At 39.9% G+C, this 21,704-nt stretch overlaps 1 long non-coding RNA gene across 1 annotated transcript in view; it reads right to left on the bottom strand.

Annotated features, from left to right (window-relative positions):
* Positions 1 to 21,704, bottom strand: part of LOC110260243 — a 317,296-nt gene that overhangs the window by 120,767 nt on the left and 174,825 nt on the right. Inside the window, exon 3 of the long non-coding RNA XR_002343174.1 lies at positions 6,372 to 6,403. This is a non-coding gene — a long non-coding RNA (uncharacterized LOC110260243). The remainder of the gene's footprint in view (positions 1 to 6,371; positions 6,404 to 21,704) is intronic.

Here is a 21,704-nt window from a genome sequence, read left to right on the forward strand (position 1 = left end):
GCCATTTTAACTGTGATTTCACATATTTTCTCTGGTCATCTGTCTCTCCAGTGAAAGTTTCTGGCCTTTAAATATGCCCTAACATTTTCCCCACTCACAATGTAGCTGTTGTCTGTTTAAATCTTTGGTGCATTTCATGTCTGTGCATGCCTGCAGCTAATTTTCTTTAAAATACAGAAGTGTTGATTTTTGTGTAGCAGCACCACAGGCTGGACACAGTGGTTTCAGGGCCATCGAGAGGCCATTTTCTGAAAAGACAGAAATGACCCTAGAAAATAAAGGGCTTCCCTTGATGCAATCTAAACAGCCCATACTTATCTGCTTTGCACTAACTGCCAAGCATATGTGGTGAGATTCAGAGACTGCCTGAGTACAAATGAGCATAAAGATGAACTCAATTCCCTTTGCCACCATGTTTTTCAAAAAACACTGAAATCTGCTTCAAAAATAAAAACAGTTCTCTATTTCTAAAAGATTACTATTTAAATGATCATGTCAAACTGGAAAAAACAAACAGCATGACAATTTCCAATAATGTGGTTTATCATAAAATATTTGTGTTTTTAAATTGGTAAGAAAGTCATTACATGTAATTGTTACGACAGTCATTAATGAACTTCATGGCTATCCACATCTAAGGATATTCTTGCCTTCTGTGTTCATAGGGCTTAAACTAGTGTTTAGTTGCCTCAGGCACAAAATTTAAGGGGGTGCCAGAAACTCAGTAGTCAACATAAACATTTTAATGCAATATTTATAAAACAAAAATTCGTGCAAAAAATCCATGATGAACAAAATATCAAAACTGATCAAAGGTGATTGACTATAAAGTTCTTCCCCTTCAGATATAAGAGCAGAAGATGGGCAGAAAGGACAGAGTTTAAAATGTGTGGTTAGAAATTCCCATCATGGAGTTCCCGTCATGGCGCAGTGGTTAACGAATCCGACTAGAAACCATGAGGTTGCGGGTTCGGTCCCTGCCCTTGCTCAGTGGGTTAACGATCCGGCGTTGCTGTGAGCTGTGGTGTAGGTTGCAGACGCGGCTCGGATCCCGCGTTGCTGTGGCTCTGGCGTAGGCCAGTGGCTACAGCTCCGATTGGACCCCTAGCCTGGGAACCTCCACATGCCGCGGGAGAGGCCCAAGAAATAGCAAAAAGACAAAAAAAAAAGTTCCCATCGTGGTTCAGTGTAAATGAATCTGGCTAGCATCCATGAGGATGTAGGTTCCATCCCTGGCCTTGAACAGTGGGTTAAGGATACAGTGTTGCCATGAGCTGTGGTATAGGTCACAGACTTGGCTCCGATTCCACGTTGATGTGGCTGTGGTGTAGGCTGGCAGCTACAGCTCTGATTCGACCCCTAGTCTGGGAACCTCCATATGCCATGGGTGTAGCCCTAAAAAGACAAAAAAAAAAAAAAAGTGTGGTTATAAGAGCAACAGCCTCTACCTTCCAAAGGACTTTACAGAGACAGAGAGAGAGAAAGAATCTATGCATGTTTACTGTTGTGTTTTATCCACCTTAGGTTAAAGGAGACTGGAAAACTGGAGGAAAGAAAGCCTATAGGAAAAGGAAAAAGAAGCTTTACAACTGCTCAAGCCTGTCATTCACCTTGACCTGATCCATCTACTTAGAGCCTCATACATTGAAGCTGAGATGACATTCTTTAGCTATGATCTGTGTTTTTCCATTGGCTTCACTCCTTTGTTCGTGGGCATCACACCCTGGGAATTATCGTCATGTTCATGCCATAACTCAGTGCGCAGCAAGAGCCTCACTTTCAGGCCAGGGGGATGTGGAAATTGACAACAGTAGCTCAGGTAATTAGACAAAAACAACTGGCTGAACTTATCCTGAGAAACATCTTGTGGAATAGATTAACCATTAAAATTGTATTTGGAGACATGGAGAAAACAAAAAGTTTGGTATGAAAAGATTGGGTGTTATAGATCGTGCTGCATAATACTCACGTGTGAAGTGTTATCCAACGGAACCACCGGAGTGGGAAAAGTACACAGCAAAGCACTGCTTAGGGAGAGGGAGTCCCTGAGCTGAGAACTAGCATGCCGCCCATGTAGGGCAAGATGAGGTCACAGTCTGGGCGCCGCTTGATATTTTATTAATTTCCACCGCTGAGAAATTCAGATCTTTTCATTATTAGCAGATTTTACTAAACTGATGCCTTCAGGCTTTTTCAAGTAAAGGGCACAATTTTTAAAACTTAAACTTTAAATCATCACGCATTAAAAGTTGTTCATTATCATGAATATATTTTGAAAAATGGTGTTGAAGATATCACATAAATCTCCCAAACTGAAGTGAAGTAAAGGGAAGATTATCTTTGAGAATGGGAGGCCCTGGAGAAATCAACATGGACTTCGCCTGCTCAAAAAGGACAAGGTTCATGTTACTTCAATCTTACGCCTTTATGTCTAATCACCTGGACCCAATGAATGGACTCATAAACCATTCCATCCGACCATTTATTCATTCATTCATTCACTCAATAAATACTGATTGAGTGCCTACTAGGTCAAGCAATGAACTAGATCTGGAGCAAAACAGCTCCAGTTGCTCCTCTCATGGAGCTTACAGTCCTGCAAAGAGGACAGGCTTCAAGAGAATATCACATGAGTAAATGTAGAAGGATACCTAATTGGGGGACCTGAACTAAGGTAGGGTTCAGGGAAGAATTTTCTGAGAAAATAAGATACGTGTTTAGAAGTGGATAGATAAGATACAGCTAACTAGGCACAAGGGTGTCTGTGTGGGAATAAGGGAAGCTTTTGAGAAAACTTGAAAATGGCAATTTTTTTCAATTTTTAAAATTGAAGTATAGTTGATTTACAACAGTGTGTTTTCAGGTGTACAGCAAAAGGGAGAGGAAGGAAGGGACAAATTAGGAGAACAGGATGAATAGAAAATGCAAATTTTTAAAGTTTTAAAGTGAATGCAGAGAATCACTAGAAACTGTAGGCATGTGTGGGTTAATAGAGGAATTACAGTTTACAAGAAAATGAGAGAACCCCCGGACAAGTGCAAGGACGCAGCTGGAAAATCTGAAAGAAGCTCACCAACAGCTTCCATCTGGGAGACTGGAGTGTAAATGGGGAAACAAACTCTCAGGGATGCTTATAAATAGCCCATCTCAAAACAAAGCGAGAGTTTCCAGAAAAGTCTGGGATGCTGCTGGGTGTGTGAAAAACCCCATGTCTGATGCCCAGGGCTGCCTGAGAATAAGAGCTCCTTCTTGCCCTCTGCCTTTCGAATCTCATGTCAGGTCCTGCTATCAGGAATTTCTAACTCAGGATCATGAAAGGAAGAGGATTCTAGAAACTGTGGCCCCCAGTCTTAGGCAGCAGAGTGGTGATGGGAACAGTAAAGCAGCCATAGATCATTGAGGGCTTATTATCCAGCTTAGAATTTGAGATTCAATCCTAAAATTAATGGGAAGTGACTGTAGGGAAAAGTGTAATGAGAAATTTATTTCTTCCACTCTACTCTGTGCTTCATAATACAGATTAAAGGGCAGCCAGGGAGAAGCAGAAATACAGTAGGAGTTCCCACTGTGTCTCTGCAGTTAATGAAAATGACTAGTATCCACGAAGACTTGGGTTCAATCCCTGGTCTCGTTCAATGGGTTAAGGATGCGGTGTTGCTGTGAGCTGTGGTGTAGGGCACAGATGCCGCTTGGATCCCTCGTTGCTGTGGTTGTGGCTGTGGCTGGCAGCTACAGCTCTGATTCAATCCCTAGCCTGGGAACTTCCATATGTTGCAGGTGCAGCCAAAAAAAAAAAAAAAAGGAAAGAAAAAGAAAAGAAATACACATTAGAAGACTTGTAAAGCAAGAGACAATATTTGGATTAGAGTAGAGATTGAAAGCAGTAATAAGATGAAGATGCAAGATAGGACTTCGCTGTGAATTGAATCTAGGTGGTGAAGAAAGGAAGCAGGAGAAAAGCACATGGGTTTCACCATTGGTGTAATTCTTCCACAATCTTTAAATTCAGAGACAATCAGGATCACGGGGTCCTTCAGGTAAATTCTGCTAACTCAGTCCCTAATTCTGACTGATTACTGTCTTGATTCAATTCCTCTCCTGCTGATTAGGTGAAGGATGCATGCATGCTCATTTCAAGAATTATTCCCAGTCCATATAATTTTCACATCTTTGCATGAAAACATCAGTAGAACAGCACAGATTTAGGAATTCCAGTGCACACATTTTCTTTGGTATTGCACATGGGTTGTAGCAGTAGTGGTCTGCTAGACAAGAACTAGGACAAGCCAAGTCCGGCATTCAGTGAAGACAGGTCCTGCGCCTTCCAAAGCTGTGTCTGGATCAGTAATCAGAAGATCAAGTTTAGAGATGGGTAAGAGTGGATTAAAGGGGATTTGAAGGTGATGAGAAGAAACCCCATCTCTATATGGATAGAGAAAGAGATACTGCAGGCAGCGAAGCCACCTCTCCTCGCCACCTCCTTTATCTGTCCTGGAAGCCCGGTGTATTGGCAGGATCTGCCTTACTTTGAGAGGAGGGCTAAGTTAATTATGTGTTTGTATTTGATACCGTTTGTTAGAAAAAAATGCCAACTTTTTACCATGCAGCAATGTAGCTATTATAAATGAAAAGCACTGATGGTGCAAGTGTGCCTTGTCCCATGTAAATTTAAAGGTAGGCTTTCAAGTTTATAAAACCTTATCAAATTAATAGGAAGCTAATATCTTCCTGAAAACTTGAACTTGGGGATTTTGTGAATCACAAGTGAGATGGTGAGACTGTCTGGCTCAGTGCAATGTTGCAGCCTAGTATAAATAGGAAGAATAATGATCTAGGCTTGGTTTTAGTTTATAAGCCAAGACAGGATGTAACACAGTCTTGCTGGGTTTGAGTATGAAGTCAAGGAACTGTCAGAAAGAAGAAAAATATTTGTGCATCCACCTGAACCAAGAAGAAAATAAGAGGGAGAGTGACAATAACATTCAGAAGATAGGATACCCTCAAGTTAAGAAAATGCCTTAAGGAAAAAGAAAATTTCTAGTTTAAAACTTTGTTCAGCCAATAAATATTTTATAATCCAGAGATGTACTATGAGGCCATTAGGTCTAGAATTGGCAACATCTTAACCGCTTTTACCCTAAAACACTTCAAATCTCTCCATTTGTGAATTTTCCTCTGAAGGAAATTATTTTTAATTTCATAGCCAACTCCAATCAGAAATGGCATTCACCTTCAAGGAATATGTTTTATAATAAACTTCATTATAAAATATACAACTGAGTTTTATGAACATCTTATAGGCATATTATAGGAAATATGTTTATTCTTATGCAAAGATCTTTAATGATCAACTTTAAAATATCTCAGAAGAACTGTAAAACCATTATTTCAATTTTAAAATAAAAATGTGATGATATGCAGCTACAAAAAATGATTCTTCATCACTGCTATTCAGAAATGTAATGCCTCTCTCTTCTTTATAACTCCTTACTTAATGTATAGTTGTCAACCAATGAAGCGTGAAGCACTGAATAAAATTACTTTCAAATATAAAATAACAATGTGTTTTGAAAAATTAATTTTATTTCCTGTACTGAAAGCAAATTTTCAAAAATTGGGACGTGTTATTCAAACCCAGAAGGACCAATAGTGAAGATTTTTGGAAAAAAAATAGCGGTGGCATCAAAAATAACAAATTTCAAGTTGATGAATGACACAAAGCCACTTGAGAGGGACCCCTCTGCATCCTGAGTGGGATCATGATGGTTTATAGCATGTCGAATGGTAATGTTGTAATGCCCCAAGGTCGTCTGAGATCATAAGCCCTCATCAACCTCTTAATGACACCCCCAGGTCACATTCCTGCTACATTTCTAATGTTGTATTGTATGAAAAATAGCATAATGGAAACAACCACCCAAGTTTTTAGAAAGATTAAATGAGATAATGCATGTAAGGCACTTAACATGATACCTAACATAAAGGGAATGCTCAATAAACAATTGCCATCATTATAGTTTAAGCTTCCTGCCAGCCAGAGAAATCCCATTAGCTGCAACAGGAGGACAGTTTTTCCGATTAGGGGTTGAAGTACTGTCAATAATTTATATTCTGTCATCTTCAACTCACGACAATAAAAAAGAATCAACCTCAGATCAGCTAATTATTCTTTGTGGGTGAACTGCAGGGGGATGTTAGCGATACAAATGTCCCAAATCTGAAAGAATTTCATAAAATGCCTCCAGGTTTTAAAACTTCAAAAAAGTACTTAAAAGTTCACAATAATCTGTGCTGCCTGCCAGAGCTGAATGCAAGGACAGGGTTTTAATTCTTAATTTATAGAGTAACTCATATGGGACCATGAGACTCACCAGCAAACTTCGTGGCACAGACGTGTTTCAATCTGTAAAATAAGAGCAGTAATATATTATCTTCTGAACGAATTTCCATAGAAGCTAGGATCTCAATAACCATGGTTCCCTTCCCTTGCCTCTTTTCCTTTTCTTCTTTTCTATAATTCATCATGCCTCAAGAGTCATTACAGTGGAGTTTGGCCAAAATAAGCAGTACCTTTGTTTATCAATCAAAAAAAACCACAAAAGTGATTTGCATGGTAAAGGTACTATATTGTTGTTGGGTTTTGTTTTGTTTGTTTGCTTGTTTTTTAGGGCCGTACCTGTGGCACATGGAAATTCTCAGGCTAGGGATGGAATTAGAGCTACAACTGCCAGCCTACACCACAGTCACAGCAACACTACATCTGAGCCACATCTGCTACCTACACCACAGTTCATGGCAACACCTGATTCCCAACCCACTGAGCGAGGCCAGGGATCGAACCCAAATCCTCAGGAATACTAGTCAGATTCATTTCCACTGCGCCACAATGGGAACTCTGTTACTATGTATCAGAATTCATGTACCAAAAAAATCCAGAAGTAGAGCAGCTCCAGGCCTGTTTTATCAGGGCTCCAGCTCTGTGTCTGCACAAATGGATTGTCTTTCTGCCCCCTTCGTAGTCAGTCTTGACTTCAGGCTGGCTTCCACATGGGGCAAAAGGGCCTCATTAATAAGCCCAGGTGTTACATCCACACATGACTTTTTCAAGGAAACAGAATTTTTCTCCCCCTACCCATCAAATACAAGTCCTGAACATCATTTTTCTTCTGTGCCACCCTGCAATCCTATCCTTCTGGTAGGAAGATCAAGCTATGTTGAGTGGTCTCGGGCAGGTCGGGGGGAGCAGAATTACTGCTACCCACAGCAAGGCCACAACACAGCAAGCAAGAGATGGATGCTGAGACAACCAGAAGCTGCACCACTTCTTTGATTCTATCACAAGGACCAGAAAGAAGCTGCAAGGGGCTTACCAAGATTCTTGCGTGATCCAGCTCTGTTAAATTTACTACCTCTGATATCTACTGGAGTCTAAGACTGCCAAAGAACAATCAGAAAAACACATTTCTTTCTCTACTAAAAAGTGGCATTCCTCTGACAACACTGTCCTAGGACCAAGCTTGTGTATTGTTTCTAGTTTTTTTTCCCTTGACATGAATTCTTTTCCTAAAATGCTTTGGTCCTTTTGACCTTAAGTAGACTGACAATTATTTCTCCAACAAAAATTGGTTTAGTTGGGATCAGCAAAGAATTGCAGTTTGAGGTCTACAACCACAGTGAGTCATGTGCAAGTGCTGCACAGCAGGGACAAGTGAATTCTTTTATTGAGGAGAAAAGGAAGTGGAAAGGGCTAAAGTAACCAAGAGTCCATGGCTTTTCGTTGGCTGAGTTTTAACAGCCTCTCATTGGCTGAGCTCTGGCCAGGCAAGAAAAGGAAATCTGCTCTGCTATCATCACAGAGCATGAGAGCTCCCCCTTCTGGACCCTAATTCTGTTTTAATAGAGTTTTCTATTTATTAATTTTTTTATTTTTTACTTTTTATTTTTGTTTTGCTTTTTAGCGCCACACCTACAGCACATGGAAGTTCCCAGACTAGGGGTCAAATTGGAGCTGCAGCTGCCAGCCTATGCCACAGCAGCATGGGATCTGAGCCATGTCTGCAACCTACGCCACACCTCACAGCAACACCGGATCCTTAACCCACTGAGTAAGGCCAGGGATCAAATCTGCATCCTCATGGACACTAGTTGGATTCGTTACTGCTGAGTCACAGGGGGAACTCTCTGTTTATGAATTTTTATAGGCCCTTATACAAATAGGCCCTTTATTAATCCCTCTCAAACTGTGTGGTATATGGCTTAAATTGGTGTCTAGGAACTTTTCCGTACATTTATAGTAAAACTTTATATGGAAACAAATAATTTTATAAGAAAAACTGAGATTCAAAGTCACTGGATAAAAGTCAATGAATGAGTAAGAAAGCATAAATAGAATCATATGGATTTGTCCCTGGATGGATTTCAGCACACAGCACCATATGTGTCCATATTTTTAAGGGTATAATGTAGGAAATGCTGTAATGTCATATTGCACTTTTTCTGACCCTCATTTTTTAGATTGAAAGAAATAACCCAAAGACCTTCAGGTCTGATATTTTCTCAAGAGTTTTCAAAAATGATTTACAACTCGAATGAAATATTTTAACACGTTTAAATCCTTTTCAAAAGAATTGTTTTCCTTGGTGGAGTTTAACTGAAAAGGTAATAAGCACACTTCTTTTCCACGCATTTAATGTGTCAAAAAGGACCATCTGCTAGTCATCTTGAAAGGAACAAATGCAGATCAAAAGGAATGACAAAACACAAAAATATAGCTTATTGGGAACTGAAGGAGAAAACATACATTTTTTCCCAAACTTTCTCAGGCCACCCAGTCTATCCATTGAACAAAATTTTATGTCTCTCTGTGGGGTATGTATGTTTGTGTGTTTAGATCATTTTGAGTTTTCTATAAAGGTTGTGTAACGTTTTTTGTTTGTTTTTTGTTTGTTTATTTGTTTGTTTTTTAAGGCTGCACCAGCAGCATATGGAAGTTCCCAGGCTAGGGGTCGAATCTGAGCTATAGCCGTTTGTTTACACCCACAGCCAAAGCAACACCAGATCCAAGCCGCATCTGCAGCCTACACAACAGCTCACAGCAACGCCAGATCCTTAACCCACTGAGCGAAGCCAGGGATCGAACCTGCATCTTCATGGATACTAGTCAGGTTCATCTCTGCTGAGCCACAATGAGCACTCCCATGTTGTAATCTTTTTGACCTACAGACTCCTTAGGCTCTCTAGTGAAACCTATGAAATCCTCCTCAGAAAAATAAGACTCATAAGGAAATGAAATATTAAATACAATTGTTAAAATAACAAATATGTGATAGAGGAATACATGTGCTTCTTTATCAATGTATTATTAATGTGTTCAATAATAAGACTGGTGTGAATGAATGCTTATGTCCCCCACCCAAATTAATATATTGAAACCCTATCTCCCATGTGATGGTATTAGGAGGTGGGTCTTTGGAAGGTGATTAGGGTTAGTTGGGATTTTGAGGAAGGGCCCTCATGAATGCGATCAGTGCCTTTAAAAGAATCACAAGTTTTATTCCCTCTCTCTGCTCTCTACCATATGAGGATATAAGGAGAAGTCAGAAATATGAAAACCAGAAGACCACCCTTCCCAGAAGCTGCCCACGCTGTCATTCTGACTCATCTCAGACTTTCAGCCTCGACAGCTGTGAAAATAAATTTCTGTTGCTTATAATCACTCATTCTACGGTACTTTTTAAAAATTTTATTTTATTTTTATTGGAATATAACTGATTTACAGTGTTGTGTCAATTTATGCTGTAAAGCATAGTGACGCAGTCATACACATACATTCTTTTTCTCATACTATCTTCCATCGTATTCTTTTTAATAGCAGCCTAAATGAACTAAGACAAAGATCTAGAAGTAGGTCTACTAACTACTATGGTTTTGAAGGAATAACAATTGGGAGTGATTTTTGAGGTACCTGCAAAGTTGTGATGTGATTTGAAAATATCTGCGATGCTGGTAATAAAGTCACAAGTACTTCTGATTCTAAAAAGGGTCTGTGACTTTGATGAAGATGACACAGTCTGGCACCAGAATATGCTCTCTCAACCATGTTGCTATTCAGCCTAAAACAGACCTCCAAGACAATTTAGCTCAAATCAATGATTCTGCAAATAAGAGAACTAAGGTTCAGGGAGCAAGGGTAACTCATATCAGCAGCTCCATTTAAGGAGTGCTTGGTTTTGTTTTGTGGCCCTCTACTATATGGAATTGGACTAACTGCAATTATTGCTTCAAGACATATCATCATTACTGGCCCATGAGTGGTCCTGCTTACTTTAATTCATGAAGTAATTTAAGGAGTCAACATTGACAATTACTTGTAGCTACCGCCCCCAAACAATCCTTTTCCTTACAACTTGAGATAGCCAGAATGTTTATTGTTCTTTTACACACACACACACACACACCACACACACACACACACATCCTTTTTCATCACAATACAGGCATGCTTAAAGAATACTGCCTAGTTTTAGTAGTTTTTGAATTTGATCATACAATAGGTAACTTCTGGAGCTTATGTTTCATGCTCAACATCACCGTCCTAGGAACCATCCATATTGTTGAGCACCCCTGTTGTTCAAGCATTGGTTAAAATAAACTTGACCTTGTCAAGTTCTATGCTGTTTATAGGAAATAGATCTGAACCCTGATCACCTAGCTGAGAGACGAGCACCTAATCCATTACTATAGAATGGCCACTCTTTACCTCTGCTGAGCATCATACTTACTCACAGGAAGCTGTTACCAGGAGCCCTGAATTACAACAGTAGGTAGCTGCTAACCATACCTTTGGGTAAGGCTGGCTTGTTACCTGAAATGTGTAAATAAATTGGCTTTGAGCATCTCTGGCCTGGTGGAGAGAAAAAAGAAAATCCAGCTCACAACAGCATGCAGAGGCCAGGGGTATGGGCCTACCAGGAAGGAAAGGTAGCTCAAAGTCACAACTAATGGGGCTGTGAGGAAAATCCTCATACTGCTTCACTTGAGCTAAAACCAAAAGCCAAGCATGTCTAGACCTTTGGGGGCAGGACTCTGTGCCATGTTGCTATGGTGATCCTTCCACCAGCTCAGAGGCTTCCTCTGCTCTCTAGCAGAGCCCAGCCTCCAAGCTGGGAGGGAGTGAGGGTGGTGGGGAGAGAAAGATAGGGCTGCTGAAGCCAAGGACAGAAAATTCTACTGTGGGACGACCATGAGTTGAAAATTCCCTGTTGCTGTGTGTGTGTGTACATATGTGTATACATCTATGTGCATGTGTGTGTGCCCACGTTGGGGAGGGAGGGATGAAGCGTGCACTTTCTCTGCTATGTGCTCACCACAGGAGCAAAGCTTTAACTAATTCATTCCAAACCTTACTGTCTTTCCAAATGATGCTAACTAACTCATAACTCTATGTCAAAAAAGTTCTTTTTTCCTGGACTACGAAGATGTCTTATGTACCCCCCACCATAGCTCCCAGGCATGAGTGTGTGTGCGTGTGTGCACGCACACACGCACACACACCATACACCCTTCTGCCATCTTTTCTAAACAAACAACAGATTGCATTGCTGCTGTTCGGAATATTATGCCAGGAAAACAAGGGGGAAAAAAACCAACTTCTTCATCAAGATTCAAACCAAATGTATCCACCTACCAAGTGACATTCTGTACAATTATAAGCACTTTATAAATGTTCGTCTAATCCCATGCCTGCAAAGATCCAGGGAAACTGCTGCCCAGCCCCACTCTCTGGAAAAGGGCCATATGTGAAAGTGAGTCATATCTGCCATCTGCACGGTGAATTCCAGAGCGCTCAGCAAGCATGCTCCTTCAGGTCACTCATAATCCCCATTTTACAGATGGACAATCAGAGTGAGAAAGAGAGGTGAAGTGATGGCCTTTCTCCACTGCTTCTCTCAGGATGCACAGAAATTTTTCTTTCCTGAAGCTCCTTTTATTTCATTGAAAGCATTTTTTTTAAAGCAACAACTTTTGTCAGAGCACAGGGGAAGATTTCAGAGTGTGACCATTTTTTCACCAGGAAACATGGCATCCACCATGGCAGCCATGAAGTATAGAATAAAGAACACACTCCTCCTTTCTCAGGTGACACAACGTGAAACTTACAAAGGCAGATGCTCATAGGGCACTGTACCAACCAACAACTCTGGTAAGCCCCTCAGAAGAACTAAGGCCCTGTTTTATGGTGGCATCCTTGTGATGATATTTTTATTTATTTTTTTATTCTTTTTTTTTTTTTGGTCTTTTTGCCTTTTCCAGGGCCACTCCCACAGCATATGGAGGTTCCCAGGCTAGGGGTCTAATCGGAGCTGTAGCCGCCGGCCTATGCCAGAGCCACAGCAATGCAGGATCTGAGCCGTGTCTGCAACTTACACCACAGCTCACAGCAACTCCAGATCCTTAAACCACTGAGCAAGGCCAGGGATCGAACCTGCAACCTCATGGTTCCTAGTCGGATTCGTTAACCACCACAATGGGAACTCCCTGTGATGATATTTTTAAAGTGGCATAAAATTAAGATGGATAAAACCTATTTATTTTTTCCAAAATGAAAATTTATAGTCATAGCAAAAAAAATTAAAATTAGAAAGCCTCCTATATAGCAATAGTCTCCAATGACATTCCTAGAGATGTCATTATTCCATATAAGACCTCAGCCAAGTTACTTGAAACTTCCTCATCTTTCTTATCTGTAAAATGGGTATATAAATTGTACCAAACCTTCAAGGACTTTGATTATATGAGTTACGTAACGTGCATGTAAAGAATTTAGCAGTCTTAACACAGAGCAAGAGCTGAGTAAATATTAGGAATCCTCGCACCGTACCTAGATCAAATGTCTTACTTGAACTGGCAAAGGACACCCTTTCCAAGAAAAGGGTAATGGGAACTCAACTTTGTGAATAGAGACAGACATTATCAAGATGGTACCATTGATAAATACATCCTCCATTTATTACTGATCATCCTTCACTTATAATTTACATGCAAAAGGGCCACTGTACAAATTCTAAAATCTCAGCAATACTTTCTGCCCCGAGGTGAACTCTGCCACAGACGTGGATAAGCTGAAGTGGAGAAACCATATGCAGGGAAGGATCCAGGTTGTTTCAGGGCATAGAGTCCAACTTTGTGGCATAGATGTGGGCAGCTGGGAAAGTTGCATCAGCTTGGCAGCTGCTAAGCCTAGAGCAGCTCCTCTGAATAAAGGTTTCCAGCTGACTGCACAGCTAAGCAGCAAGGTCACGAATGGCCTTAGGTTCTGGGAGACAAGGCTGTATCCACAATCTAAAAAGAGCCCACACTCCAGGTACATACAAAGAGGAGGGCATAGCCCCATCAGTCTCTTGAGTCACAGACACATATGCTTGCAAGCAATATACCCCAAATGCTGTCACCTCTAAATAACAGAGACTGGTGGTTATTACAGAGAGTTCCGTAATGCATTGGGCGCATTCGTTTGCAAGGCTCTTGATGTAACATGATTTCTCCCCGTAACCACCCTAAGAGACAAATTGCTATTCATCTCAATTAGCAATTGATAAACATGAGGAAATTAAATTACTTTGTGGCCAACATCATCATGGAAGCCTAGACTTGTAAGCAGCTGAAGGGAATTTAGACATCATCTAATTCACTGTCTTCATTTTGTAAAGAAAATGCAGTCAAGAGAGATTTGTTGACTGGTCTAAGCCCTCATAATTCATCACGCCAGATGAGAATGCAACAATTCAGTGCAGCTTCCAAAACTCACTAAGATGAATAATTCAGATGAGAAACTATCTGTCACCATGATCCAACCTGAGGACCACGACTCAAATATTTTATCAGTTTAACTATAAAGAACACTCCATTGACCCCCAGGAGTTCTAGGAAATGGTCAGCCACTGATTAAACAGCCTCTTCCCTCTGGAAATATCCCCAAACAGGTCTTCTGTTCAGTTGTAACCAAACAAGGATAAGCAATCACAAAACTCCCCACTCCTTCCAAAAATCTCACCCTAATAGACTGTCCCCCTTTTACTTTATGAAGTTCAATCTCCTTCAAACCTCTTTGAACTCCTACAGGAACAAAATTACTGGAAGATGTTACTCTTGCAAGCATACAAATAAATTAGTCTTTGCTAACTTGGTTTCTTGCTTAACTTTGGTTTTGGCACAATAGAATTTGAATACGAAGTGTTAATAGAAAACCCTGCTCCTTGAATAACAATTATTTTTTTCTTTTTGCAGCCGCACCTGTGGCATATGGACGTTCCCAGCTAGGGGATGAATTGGAGCTGCAGCTGCCAGCATACGTGACAGCCACAGCAACTCGGGATCTGAGCTTCATCTGCGACCTATACTGTAGCTTGCAGCAACGCCAAATCCTTAACCCACTGAGCGAGGCCAGGATTCAAACTCGCATTTTCATGGATACTAGTCGGGTTCATAACTGGCTGAGCCACAATAAGGACTTCTGAATAACAATTTTAAAACTCATACATTAGAATCCAGGGGCTCTCTTCAACACAGCTAGACATCCATGAGCTGTGTGGGCTGCAGCAGGACAAACTCAAGTATGACTCTCCAGATTCTTACTTCCTCTGTTACAGCTACCAAGATTATTCCACATGTCAAGTTCTCTGTCATCCTTGTGTCCCTGGGTCACTGATCATGTAGAAATTCATGCCTATTTACTTCTCACATGAGATCCAAAATCGTGTGTGTCAAATTGAAACGGAGGAACAACACCCTATGGTCCTCCTCTTGCCTGTCTTTTGTCTGTAGAAAAACTTTAGGCAACATATAAGGTTAATGAGAGAAGTGAGAAAATGCAGAAGCTGAGGAAAACAGTCAAGTGAGATCAAATAATAATAGTTTAGTCACTAAGCAAAATCAAGGACCTCCTCAAAGGAAAGAGATAATATTCTGAGTCATATCCTGTGAGCTGTCTTGTAGATACTGAAACTCCCCTTTAAAAGCTCTTGCCTACTAATCACCAGTGGAGGGAGCTGGCCTTTGGACACAGGTCTGTGCTCCATCCCACCCTCCCCACTCCATTTGCAAGCCTCTTGAAAAAAAGGCTTTGAAATAAAGCAAACTTTCCTTTTCACTAACCTTGTCTCTTTACTGGCTTTATAGCAGTGAGAAGCTGGACCCCACTTTCAGTAACAAAATTATGGCAATTTGGGGAGGTTGCTGTTACAGCACTATAACCTATCCTATCCTGACTAATACCCATCGAACAAGTACACAAGAGTAGTTTATTCACTCACAACAATAGCAAAGAGTTGATTTAAGACAGTGAATTCTTCCAATTGATGGCCCACATTGCCTGAAATTTAGGAAGCTTTAGCCTATGCATGGGGAGTAAAGAAGACATAAGGGAGACACAGACACACAGATAACTGTTAATATGAAGCCAGCCCATGTTAAATGCTAAAATAGAAAGATAAATAAAGTGTTCTGAGAGCACAGAATGAGATTGGATTAGCTCTGATTAAGAAAATCTGTGGAGACCTCAAGAAGGATATATCACTAAATCATTAAAGCTTTGCCTAGAAGAACCTCTCTGGGTGGGGAAGAGAAACAATATGAATAAAGGCCTGCCCCTGCACTTTTGTTGGGTTATAAGGCTAAAATAATAATTAAATAAGAGACTACAGTAGTCCCCTGTGGCTTTGGCAACAGATAAAATAAAGAGATCATTTTCTAGCTGCTAACTGATCTCACTGGATATCAGCTTGAGAAAGATGATACTTTATGGAGGCAGCTCATGGAGGGAGAGCTATTAAGACGTTCTGGAGCCACTAGATTCTAAAAACTATACTTTAAAAATGTTTGTCAATGAGTAGGGCTTTTAAATAGCACCTTTAAATTCAAATTCTACTGTGTCAGCAGATTTTAGTTAGAAACCAAATTAGTCAAGGCTGTTCATTCAAACACTTGCTCAAGCAAAGGAACTGTGTCCTGTCACTTTCAGGTACCAATTTCTCCATTAGTCAAGACAGAGAGATTACACTATGGTAACAAATAACCCTGAATTCTCAGTGACTGAATACACCAAGAGTGTATTTCTCACACACACTACCTGCTCAATGGGAGTCAAAACAGGACTGTCTTTCACACTAGTTACTCATGAACAGAGACTGACGGAGGCACCACTATCGGGAACATTGTTATCCTCCAATACAGAGTACAGAGACACTGCAGGATCTTCCATAGGCTTTTTTCCTGCCTCAGCTTAGCACTGACAAGCATCATCTCACTGGCCAGGACTATCCAGATGGCCTACCTACCTTCCTGGGGCTCGGGAATGTGGGAGCATATCTGATGAACATAATTGTCCATGACATACTAAGGTGGAATAAAGATACGACCAAAAAGAAAAAATAAAGAGACTTCCAATATGGGCTTCAAATCTGGAGAAGAAAAGTCATTATTAAAACACAAGACACAGGATAAATACCTTTTTGAGGTCACTTCTTTCTGGAGCTGCCTCAAAGCCCAGCCACGATTATTTGCTGAGAATTATCAACAGATAGGCTGGTTCTAGACATTTCTTGCCACCACCACCCTCCCAACCAGGCTTTGCTGGAATGTAGGCAAAAAAGAGTCTAGGTCCTTTTGAGAGTTCTGAACCACTTCTGCTTTACCCACCACTAAGTTCCCTTGACCAGATTTTTTTTTTTTTTTTTTTTTTTTTGCTTTTTATTTTTTTAGGGCTGCACCCATGGCATAGGGAGGTTCCAAGGCCAGGGGTCTAATCAGAGCTACAGCTGCCAGCCTACACCACGGCCATAGCAATGTTAGATCTGAGTCAAGTCTGTGACTGGATCCTTAACCCACTGAGCGAGGCCAGGGATCAAACGCGAGTCCTCATGGCTCCTAGTTGGATTCGTTTCTGCTACGCCATGAAAGGAACTCCATCCCTTGACCAGATTTAAACTAGAAAGATTACAGAGTTTAAAAATGACCTGCTAACCTGGGGAACTTCTTCAGTTCAAGACAGTAATAAAACTGAGCCTACTCAGAACAAATGTGAATAGAGTAACTTGGAAACCCCTAAAATCATCACATGTTTTAGTAGATATGAGTAAGTCCACCACCCCACACTGGAAGTTTTGTTGCATTTGAACATCACTGTCATCCTAATTCATTCCTGGGGTGGGAGTTGAGGACCTCTCTTTCTTTGACGGTTGGCTATCTGGTTCCTCCAGGAGGTTCTGTGTTCTAGTGTTTTGTTTCAATGCTTTAGTGCTTAGTCATGGGCCTAATCAAGTCCACATAAATGGAGTCTGGTAGTTTCACCTTAAACATCTTTGCTTCAAGTAATTTCACCACAAGCAGTTTTGCTACACAACTAATTGGCTGTAAGACAACTGCACCATGAAAGATAAAAAATAACAAAAATAAAATAGGGACATTTAAAAGGACATAATGAATCATGAAAAAAACTAGTAACAAATATTTTTAAAGATTTTACTATGAAAAATGAAAATACAAAAAATATTTAATTCCTTTAAAAGATGTGTACATTCATGGTTATATTTGTATTCAGATATATCTTAGAGAAAGCAATGATTCTTCCTTTCTCAAAGTTGATCATTAAGGAGTCAGGTTCTAATGTTGGAAGTAAGTTCTTTATTTGTTTCAAAAAATCTGCTGAAACTCTTCAGCTTTCCCTGGAAGTAAAACAAACAGAGGAGGGATGCTGCTATTTCTTGTTCTGTATATGTACCATATACACCTGGTAGAACATATCTGAACTGCATTTAAGTGTTCTATCACATGCCCTGTCTTTATATTTCCCAAGTCATCTAAGCCAGATTCTATGCCAAATACCAAAATCTTGTCTGCGTCATGTTATCCACTATCAAATATCAAAAACTTTTCACCTACACTCATTGGCAATCAGATAATTTTTTTGGGGGGGGGAGTGGTATGAGGAATTTGATTCTTCCTTGGCCTCCAACTTCTAGTATTATATCATAATATATACACAGTTATCACCCACTGTTTTAAGATCACCAAGTTTACTCAACACTGTATAGACCATTTTGAGGCCTAAGATTTATATAATATAAAAATGGGGGGTGCTGCATCAATAGAGAAATGAAAACAAACTCACAACCAGTTGAAACCAAAGTGAAAATACCTAGAACTTACATACATCTCTACATCTGTTCTCATTCATTTGGATTGTGAGATGCCTGTTGGAATTACTGTGATCCTGAGGCTCTGGATGTCAAAGCCTCGATAAATTGAGATAAACCACCTGAAAAACATGATGAGTGACAGCCCTTTTGCAGGAAGCCCCTTCTGAGCAACAATAATGCTGTGTTGCCCCCATAAGGCTCTCTCCATAGTACACTATCTATTCACGTGTCTATTCCAAATCTAAGAATAGCTGCAAGCAAAAGAAAACAAATACCCAGAATCAAAATGCCTTTCTGTCTGCCAAGAGGACAGACTGCAGAGCTGCAGGTGCTCAGGAAACCCGAGACAGCCCTCTCCAGACCAGCCAAAGCTTAGAAAATAACAATCTTGTTTGCATTTTTAAAAATAAATATTTAAAGTGTATGCGTTCCCCTCTTACTTCACATTTCTTTACTTCCATTTCCCTGAAAACAAGCTGTGCTGGTGGTTCTCACAAATATTTCAACCTCTGAAAAGGCACCAACTTCAACTGCAGAATCAGCCTGTCATGCTCTACACATTTATTGAGTATGCTATGCGATCCTTTTTTACAAACCATACAAATGAAATAAGATTGAGGAGCAAGTGCTCATACTTTGATCTGATTTCAAGGAGCGACTGCAGGAGCCCCCACAGAGAGGCAGACTCTGATTGGGTCAGGACAGAATAAACCTGGGAGGGAAGGAGAAGAAAGTGAGGGGTTTTGCAGAGAAGGGGGCTCTGTAGCTAAGATTATGACTATCAACCTCAAATGAGGGGGAAACAGTAGGAGAAATGGTACCCAGAGTCTGTACTGATGACACGTGAGAACAAGGAACTCAAAGAATGCATCCAGCAGGAAGATGCTTTGGAAGCCCCACTCACATTGGCTAGGAGGACCCTGAAAGACTAATCTTTACCAACACAGAGATGTAACATTGAGCCATAAATTGAGGAAACGATACTAAGATGAGGGATAAAGAAACCCTATTCAGGCTTTAATATAACAGAATTTCAAAGTAAGATCAATCATTTCATCTGTTTCTTCTAAATAAGGAAGTTGAGGCTCAGGAAGATGGTGTGAGTTGCTCAAAGCCACCAAGTTCCTAGAATATCCCTTTGTAAATATGTTTTAGGTCAATTCCCATAAGTTTCCATTTTAAAACAAAAGTTTAAAAAAGCACATACCATTGTCAATATTCATAGTTTGAGTTATCCCAAAAGTGGACCTTAAGACAAGGATTTGTTTGCAAGTTTGGGAAGTGCAGCAAATGCTGGTACAGGAGTCAGGATGTAACATAGATGGAAAGAGTGCCAATAAAGCAATAAGACAATAAAGGGTGTTTATTGGTGTGTTAAATCCAGTGAGTTGCCCCAACTGGGAGATGGAATAGAATGCATACTTCAGAGTTCTCCCACTTGTGGAAAAGGGACCTGAAGTATTTAACCATCAATTCCCATCCATCACTGGTTGAGGGCTGTGTCTACAAAGAGAAAATTCCCTTGTCCCTCCATCCTGCTTCACAAATGAGCTGAGCATACTTCCATTGCTTCAGAAAAAGTCTTTAGACAAAAAGCTAGAGATGCAAACAACTGGAAATCAGCATGAGTGCCGGAAATGTAAAGGTCTGAAGATACATGTGAGGTACCAAGAGTGTGTGCTAAGCCAATCCACTATCTATTTAGCTGTATTTCTGCTTACCTCTATTCTAGAGATAGTTAAGAGGTACAAATCCACACTTTTATCTTGTTCACTATGTGATGTGGTACCTTATACGCATGACAGGGATGGCGTGCACTAAAATGTTAATAACTCGGCTTGTCCTTGATCCGTTTTTGCAAATTCTGAACCATAAATGCTCTATCATTTGCATTAAATACGCATAATTTTTATATACAACTCCCCTGTTTATCAAAGTATATTATCATAATACACAGCAGGGGTATGCAGGTATATAGTTCATTTTGTTAGCTTCCAAACTGGTATAAAGTTTGTCCTAAACTTCTGAATATTGTAAAATTTTAAACTTAATGAGCTATAAGAAGATACCTAGAATTCGGATCATGGAATTTGGAAACACGATCTAATCCCCAGTGGCTCTGTTAATATGTCCCAAAGATATACAGGCATAAGTCACATCAGCTTTATAAATAAACAAATTGTATCTCATTGAGCTTAAAAAAAATCTATATCTCAAATAAAACTGTATGTCTTCTGCTGGTGCTGCCTGACATGCTATTTAGAAAGTTGATTTCTAGAATAGTTAAATTTGAAATCATTTTAATGTACAAATTTCTCACAAGAACTAGAAGTGCAACCTATCACCCTGAAAAAAAAATTTTTTTAATGTAGATTCAAAAAGGACTTGAATTTCTTTAAAGCTCTCAGAAAAATGTTACCATTTAGTAATGACATTCCCTATTCATTTGACCTCAGTTTGACACGCTGAATTGCTCTGAACATCTGTGGCCAGACACCTAAGTTCTACATCTTAACTCTTGCTTTTCTAATTTGTACAGAAATGCACATTAAAAGAATGCCAAGGCTAGAGCCAGAGACAATAAAAGAGGCAGAGTCATAAGTAATTATAAAATCCACATCTACTCATGCAAAGAGGTTACCAATGTTGCTCTGCCAACTGTGATAACATTTCACATGGAAATAGCTCAGACTTAGAGATATGTCATGCTTCTTACCTGAATCCATGGATTCAAAATGCCTGGATTAATAATACCTGCACTCTGTCTCTCAAACTAAAATAAAATAGAAACAGCTTCATGACTGGTGGACTACTAAGTAGATTGTCATATGATTGATTATAAGAGATGTGAGGGACAGAGGGGAGATGTCGGATTATTTCAATACAGGCAAGAAAATTTAGGAAGTGAGTAGATCTACAGATGAATTTTCATGAATGTGTTAGCTGTTACCTACAATGTGACACTAGTGGACTCAGCCCCAGAAAGCCAGAAGGGAGCAATAGACTTGGCAGTCACAGTTTTCGGTGATTTTTCATGGTTCTCAGCCCTGGCCACACATTTGAATTATCTGAGGAACTATTAAAAATACAGTACCTAGACCTCACCTAGCATCTCTGAGGTTAAACCCAGGAATTTAGATAATCTTAATCTTCTATCAGAATTGAGAATTACCAATTATTTTTAGTAGTGAAGATCAAGCAATAAAGCAGGGTGGCTTAATAGACATCAATTAAATTTATCAATTTCCTAAGAAGCCATGGTAGAAATATTCAGTTGTCTATAAAAATAAACATTTTTATCTTAAAAGTAGACAATGAATATACTGACTTACTCATCAATAGACATTCACTAAGTACCTATCATGTGCCAGATACAGTAATAAATAATATATGTGCAAAGATTAATAAAACATGGTTGCTGACCTCATGTGTAGAGAAGAGGAAACACATTTGTTGATAGGATGATTACAAGGTACTAGAATAAATGTTTTAAGAGGCTATACAAGATAC

This window comes from Sus scrofa, chromosome 4 (genome assembly GCF_000003025.6).
Source record: "Sus scrofa isolate TJ Tabasco breed Duroc chromosome 4, Sscrofa11.1, whole genome shotgun sequence".
Lineage (NCBI taxonomy): Eukaryota > Metazoa > Chordata > Mammalia > Artiodactyla > Suidae > Sus > Sus scrofa.